Source organism: Tachysurus vachellii, chromosome 15 (genome assembly GCF_030014155.1).
Source record: "Tachysurus vachellii isolate PV-2020 chromosome 15, HZAU_Pvac_v1, whole genome shotgun sequence".
Taxonomy (NCBI): Eukaryota; Metazoa; Chordata; class Actinopteri; order Siluriformes; family Bagridae; genus Tachysurus; species Tachysurus vachellii.
This window is the reverse complement of record NC_083474.1, coordinates 16,288,527-16,296,665: the sequence shown is the minus strand read 5'-3', so window position 1 is coordinate 16,296,665 and position 8,139 is coordinate 16,288,527.

Below are 8,139 nucleotides of genomic sequence, written 5' to 3'. Positions count from 1 at the left end.
GAATCCATCAGCTGTTGCTCTGCTCTCCAGCTCCTCGCTAAAGCCCAAGCACGGCTACACAGATGAGACTGCATGAAACATGCCGCTGCACGACAGATCGCTTGCATAGTAATGATTATGGATATGATTTAGTAAGAGCTCAAAGGAAAGGATTTAGCATGCGTGCAGTTTTTAGATAACAAATGTAGGCAACACTCTAAATGCTCAAGAGAAGTGCTTTATCCTTGTTGGGGTCACGGTACAGGGAAAACTAAGAATCTGATGACACCCACACAGACCTGGAAAGCTCATGCAAAATTCTAACCTGAACTGAAGATCAATCTGGCAACCCTGGAGCTTTGAGGCAGGCAAAGCTATTTACAAAAATGTAATAAAAATAGATTTTGCATTGCTCTGCAACTGTTACACACAAATGTTTTTCATTCAAACTTCTTTTGGGGAAATTTTTAAATAATATCTTTTTTTTTTTGAGCAAACATTTGTTATTGGATTACTATATTATATTATATTATATTATATTATATTATATTATATTATATTATATTATATTATATTATATTATATTATATTATTCATTCATTCATTTTCTACCGCTTATCCGAACTACCTCGGGTCACGGCATCTCAGGCGTCATTGGGCATCAAGGCAGGATACACCCTGGACGGAGTGCCAACCCATCACAGGGCACACACACACACTCTCATTCACTCACGCAATCACACACTACAGACAATTTTCTAGAGATGCCAATCAACCTATCATGCATGTCTTTGGACCGGGGGAGGAAACCGGAGTACCCGGAGGAAACCCCCGAGGCACGGGGAGAACATGCAAACTCCACACACACAAGGCGGAGGCGGGAATCGAACCCCCAACTCTGGAGGTGTGAGGCGAATGTGCTAACCACTAAGCCACCGTGCCCCCCGTATATTATATTATATTATATTATTTTATATTATATGTTCTTTCTTGCACAGGGTTTATGACAAAATCTGTCTACCATCACCTCAACGCTAGAGTTTGTCTTGCTATTGTGACTAGACTGATCTTGCAGATTGCTTGCTAGCATCTCTCACATATTAAGTTCTTTGTCTACAGAAGCTGTTTGTGTAACTTAAATCTCACTGATGTGAACTGGCCGATGGTGAACACTAAACACGAGCTGGTATCAGTGTGTTAACAGTTTAAAGTTGATGAGATGTGATTAGTGAGTGAACGGCGTCTCTGTGATTCTCCATGTGCTTCCCTTATATTAAGACCATCCATTTATATGCCTAAAAGTGATCTTTCACTTACTGTATGATGTTATTATAGTTCTGTTATTCTACTTTCTGTCTTTTTGACATCTCGAAGCTCAGCTTGAGTGACACATCACGGAAGATAATTTATGTAGTACATCTGCTGATGTTTCGAGTCTTCACGGGAGAGATGCTTTTAACGTTAAAAATGTATGAGATGCAGCATAAAATGATGTTTGATTAAAGCTTTGATTAATTCTTTGTGTAAAAGCTTTAATCAAGTCTGTTTGTTTTACATTAACACAGTACTCAGCACTCATTTGGTCTTTTAAATATGCAGCTTAACTTATTTACAACATTTTGTCTTCCGTGCGATGAAGATTTTGGACCTCCGCTGAGATGAGGCCGACTCTCTGAGATCCTGAGGCATCTAGAGATCTACCAGCTCCTGTATGACTCTGTGATACTAAAGAGGAGACGTAAACTCCATTTGGTCTTTTACATCATTTGGTCTTTTACATCAATACAACATTTATCAGACTGTATATTTATAATCACACCCTCTGTGTCACCCATATGAAGATGGGTTCCCCTTTGAGTCTGGTTCCTCTCAAGGTTTCTTCCTTCCATCTAAGGGAGTTTTTTCTTGCCACTGCTGCCTGAGTCACCTCAGACTTGCTCATTCATTCATTCATTCATTCATTCATTCATTCATCTTCTACCGCTTATTCGAACTACCTCGGGTCACAGGGAGATCTCAGGCGTCATTGGGCATCAAGGCAGGATACACCCTGGACGGAGTGCCAACCCATCGCAGGGCACACACACACACTCATTCACTCACACAATCACACACTACAGACAATTTTCCAGAGATGCCAATCAACCTACCATGCATGTCTTTGGACCGGGGGAGGAAACCGGAGTACCCGGAGGAAACCCCCGAGGCACGGGGAGAACATGCAAACTCCACACACACAAGGTGGAGGCAGGAATCAAACCCCGACCCTGGAGGTACGAGGCGAACGTGCTAACCACTAAGCCACCGTGCCCCCCCAGACTTGCTCATTGGGGATAAATACAAACACATTCAAATATATCTAATATTGATCTTGAATTTTGTATTATATTAATCTTTATATTATTCGTTATAATAACCTTTTGTTCTATGTTTATGTTCTGTAAAGCTGCTTTGTGACAATGTCAATTGTAAAAAGCGCTATACAAATAAACTTGAATTGAATTGCATTGAATTACAACCATTGAATTACAACATCTGCATTTACAACTTACACAATAAACAGTAAGGTTAAGAAATGGACCTGACGATTCATTCTGGAGCCAGTAAGCAAATGTCAAGGATTTAAAAGTGACAGTGAAGGTAATTAAATGCCAGGCTGAGGAAAGAGTAAAGAGTCTTTAGTTGTTGTTTTTCTTGTTGTTTCCGCCAAGGAGAGGTCATATTGAGTAAGTCTAAAATAAAAATTTTAATATTTACTCTGCATTAAGCTCTTTAGGAAATTTATGCTCTACCTAATCTAAATAAGAAACAAATATTGTCATATAATCATATTATCATGTAAAAAAAAAAGTTGAATCACAGATCAAGGAATCTCATCTCATTCCCTTTTCCACAATTAAATGGAACTGGAAATAGTTAATAAATGAAAAATCTCATTGTTGGACAGTATGTACTGTACAGTATGTGAGGATTAAACCACTTCAGGATGTGCTGCTAGGGAAAAAAAAACCTTTTCAGTGTGATAACGCATCATACCACCATCACCCCAAGAGTTTTATTTGTTTTGTTTTTTTAGTTTTCTTTGTTACGTTTCCAATTCAAGATTTCAAGATTAAAGGTTTTATTTTATATTTCATTACACAACTATATACAGGATACAACATGTAGAGAAATAAAAACATAGCTATTTTTCCTTAGAAGGTTTACATGAAAAATAAGATATATATGATATGAATATTAAAAAAAATCAGATATTGTTTTGTTTGTTTGTTTTCAAAGATAATATATTGTACAAAATATGAAATTGTGTTTCATGTAATTATAGTACAGAATGTACAGAAAGCGTTGTACAAAATGTGCAGTTGTGGTACATGTAGTAACAGTAAGAAGGGCAGTGAGCAGCGTGTCAGTGGAGTTTACACTCTTTACAGAGTCATAAGGGATCTTATATATAGTAATCATATCATTACTGAGGAATCTGGTGGCCTGAGAAAAGAAACTCCTTCTGAGACTCTCAGTTTTAACCATCAGACTACAGAAACACTTACCTGATTGCAACAGGTTGAACAGTTACTGGATGATGCTTTAGGTTTTAATGTCAGACAACACTCTTAAAAATGCTATTAGAAATGTTGTTTGAGAAAGATTATAAAACTCTGGAAGGCAAACTTTTTCTTGTACACTGCTTCACTGCTGTAAAGAACATTGTGCATAGCTTTTATTATCCTGCCACAGCGGCAGCATCATATGTTCCCTGCATTTCCCTACAGTACAGTTATTTATGAAGTGCATCATTTGGTGGTGAGTTAATGCTGGTTTTAATAAAAATGCATCTATACGCTCCTTGTGTTATAGCTCATAATTGCTGAGTGTTTTCTACCTGTTAAGATTTAACAAGTGTGTAAATTACAGATGAAATCCATGTGATGCTTGCCATGTGAAATACACTAGAACATGTCTCAGCAGCATGATCTTGAAATCCAAATGCAGACGCACTGTGGACTTCTGAGCCTTATAAATTGACCTTATAAAATGGCATAATAAAAGATTAACAGCTTAATTATAAGGTGCAAGAAAAAATCCAGACCTATGGCAAATTTAGTACAACATACAACCATCAATCTTGTGACTATTGAATGTGATGAATTACACTATACCTTTAGCAAGCTGCATTTTGAGAATATATGCATGATAATAATAATCCAGGTACATGAACTGATTTATTTTTATTTTACTTACTGTAACAGAAAGTACATATACAGTATCTCACAGAATCTCACATACGCACACTTTTTGTGTGACACGTTGCTACAGTGTAAAGTAGTGAGTGTACAGCTTGTATAACAGTGTAAATTTGCTGTCCCCTCAAAATAACTCAACACACAGCCATTAATGTCTAAACCGCTGGCCACAAACGTCAGTACACCCCTAAGTGAAAATGTCCAAATTGGGCCCAAAGTGTCAATATTTTGTGTGGCCACCATTATTTTCCAGCACTGCCTTAACCCTCTTGGGCATGGAGTTCACCAGAGCAGCCACTGGAGTCCTCTTCCTCTCCTCCATGACGACATCACGGAGCTGGTGGATGTTAGAGACCTTGCGCTCCTACACCTTCCATTTGAGGATGACCCACAGATGCTCAACAGGGTTTAGGTCTGGAGACATGCTTGGCCAGTCCATCACCTTTACCCTCAGCTTCTTTAGCAAGGCAGTGGTCGTCTTAGAGGTGTGTTTGGGGTGTAAATACACTCACTGTACACTCACTACTTTACACTGTAGCAACGTGCCATTTCTTCAGTGTTGTCACATGAAAAGTTATAATAAAATATTTACACAAAAATGTGAGTGGTGTACTCACTTCTGTGAGATACTGTATATATAAGAGAGAGAGAGAGAGAGAGAGAGAGAGAGAGAGAGAGAGAGAGAGAGAGAAAGAGAGAACTGGAAACGTAGGTAAGTTGATAAACTAAATGCTGAATGATTTCCTTACATGCTCAAAGCTCAAAGCTCCTTTACTATTTCAAACCCTGAAAGGTTTTGAGTGATTGTTTAGATTTAGTGATAGATAACGTTCAATTTTTGCTTTAACATCTCCCATTATTTACTTTTACTTACCCGTTCCAGGAGTGGGATGATTTTTGGCTCGGTATCTTGAGGCTCTCAGTGTTTATAAGCCGTGAAATTCTGCCATTCATCTTTCTAGTTTGAAGATAAACTGATTAAATAAATGACAGAGAGGATTTGCCATGTTTATAGGTGATGTTCGAGTAATGGTGTTTCATCCGGACAACATCTAATATAAAAAAAAAAATCTTTCATCCTCATTGAACCAAAACCACATCAGATAACATAATCAGGGCACCAGGTCTTCCATGCTTTAATCAATAAGTGAAAAAAGTAATGCTACAAAAGTAAGAACTCGCCTCTGGAGCCTTCCATTTAGCTCCAAAGAAGTCCATCCATTGTGAAAGGCTGCATTTGGAGCAGTGAGATCCTCCTGTGATTCAGGAGGACAGACAGATAGGACAGCCTCTCTAGACCAGGCTTTCATTCTTCTCTCTGCCTCTTTCTCTTCCTGTCCTTCTCTGGCTTGGATGCACAGGAGAGCCCAGACAGCTGTGCTACAGTGTGAAAGAAAGAAGCACTCAGCCACTCAGCCAGCCGCAGGATAAAAATCTACTTTAACACGTCTCCTTGTGCAGACTGGCCCTTTAAGGCATGTAAAACTCTTCTCGTAAGTGTTTGGCTTGAAGAAATGTCCTGAGTTATTTTTAGCTCAATGAAACCCAGCTTTTCCGAGCTATCTGATGAGACAGAAATGCACAAGTTAAGGATAAAGACATTCGTTTTAGAATTCAGCTTTACTCTGACACTTCCCTACATACACTCCACTTATATTCATAAGACTCAGATGCTCTGTATACTCAGTCACATTCGGACAGAATTACAGTAGTGTCTTAGTTCATGGTGGAAAAATTGTTCATTATCACAATAGTCTTAACTCTACTCAAATAGAACAAGATCAAGCTGCTTTATAATTGCTTTTATTCATTTATTTATCTTCATTTCTGCTTTAGACTGGTTAGAGTCAGCGTGAATGCAGAGGAACACTAGGCATGAGAAAGGAACACAATAGATGGAACAAAAGTCTATCAGAGGGCATCGTGCAAACACACATTCACAACTACTGGCAATTTAACAAAGCCAGTTCCCCAACTGGCATACTTTTTGGTAGGTGGGAGGAAACCAGGGAGAGCTTTGGAGAAAACCCACACGAACACTGAAATGCCAAATGCAAAACTCTGCACAGTAACCAAGCTCAGGATCCAACCATGAAACCTGTGAGTGTGTGGAAATCTTATATATTTTCATTATAAAAATCATCTTCAAATTATTGTGATGCTAAAATATACATCACTTAAGGTTAAAGGCCACATGTACACTCGTGTACATCGAAGAGTCTTGAATTATTTAAGCAAAACATACATGAAGCTTATAATCAGGTATTTCATACAGATTAAGTTATGGATAGTAAGGTGAGCAAATAGCATCACAAATAATCTCCAGACAAACAAATAATTTTAGATCTTATAACGAATGATTTATACACAAATTAGTATAATTGTTATTGATATTAATTTGAACGTGTGGTTGTTGGTGCATGTTGTGTCTTTGTTGTGAAGGTACACAAAGTAATGAACATTACACAATAGTATTCCATCATATGTTACCTGCTTATCCATGCAAACCTAAATAAATCATTTCACATAAATTCAGTATTATTATAAATGTTGCTACTTTTATCTAATTGCCATATGAATAGAATCTAGACTTGGTTGAAATGGATTTTAGGTGGTTTATGTAGATTTTGTGCTTCAGTTGTGTTCCCAGGCAAATGTGCTTGGCCAAAAGATATAATTTTTATAATAAATAAGTTCTTTATTATAAAATTCTAAATACTTTGGCAGTTAAATGTTGTCACTAGAAAACGGTGAGATAAAAGGTCAGGGCTGTCAGTATGAATTTGTTTTATAATTGAAAATTGGTAAAGAGTGGGTTAAGAGTGGGTTTAGTGTTTATACCTGAAATGAAGTCCAGACACATTTAACATTCAAGATGTTAAAATTCATATGAATTCTGTATGAGATTAGACCAAAGAGCCACTTTTGGGCTTTGAGCAAAACCTTTAATGTTAATATCAACTGCAGGCTGGGATTGAATTTTGCTTAAGTATGTAGAGCTACAGAATTCTGAATTTATAAACACACACACACACGCACGCACGCACACACACACACACACGCACGCACGCACACACGCACACACACACACACACACACAAGGTTATAGCTCTAAATCTGACCTCATCCCATTGTTCATTTTGGGCTTGTAAAACTCTTATCCTCATTGTTACCATGGCAACTATAGTAAGGAGATAAGAGAACATAGCTCTTGAACAACCATAACAGTGTTTAGTGCTATACACATTGCTCATTTTGTTAAAAGCCTCCATGCAAACTGAGCTCTTGTTAATCTGTATGGCAATTTTAGATTAGAACTTCATGCTGTTAACTACATCCTGGGTGCAAATGCAGCTCCTTTTTAAGGATAGAATAAATATTTGATCAGTGTTGGACTCTCAGAAGCTTACAAGGGCATGAACATGGCAGTCTCACAGTGAGTTTTGATGTTTTGAAGTACACTGAAAGCAATCTTTGCTGTAAAAAATGAAGGTAAATAAAGTTGACATTCAAGCAAGTGTGAATAGATAAAACCGTGAAGTAGCTTAAGAACAACATTAGCTGTAGTCATAAGCATTTTATCAACCAAGAAAGCTTAAAATTCCATTCATTTGTTCGTTTATTTATTCATTTATCCACTCATTCTTTCATTCATTCATTTAAGAGCAGGCTTATAAGTTCCACAGGTGATCTGGCAGCACACTTCACAGGTCGCACTACACAAACTCAAATATGCCTCAAATGCCGTTCTTTATCTAAAAATAAAACTATCATGTGACTCATCTGTTTTCTGAGAAATCCTCGAAAACTAGTGCTCATGTGACTATTATTAGAGTCCTTATTAGAAGTTATTTGGACAAGATTTACTAATTCGACATGAGATTTGGGTTCAATGTGAGAAATGGTCTTAAGTATATAC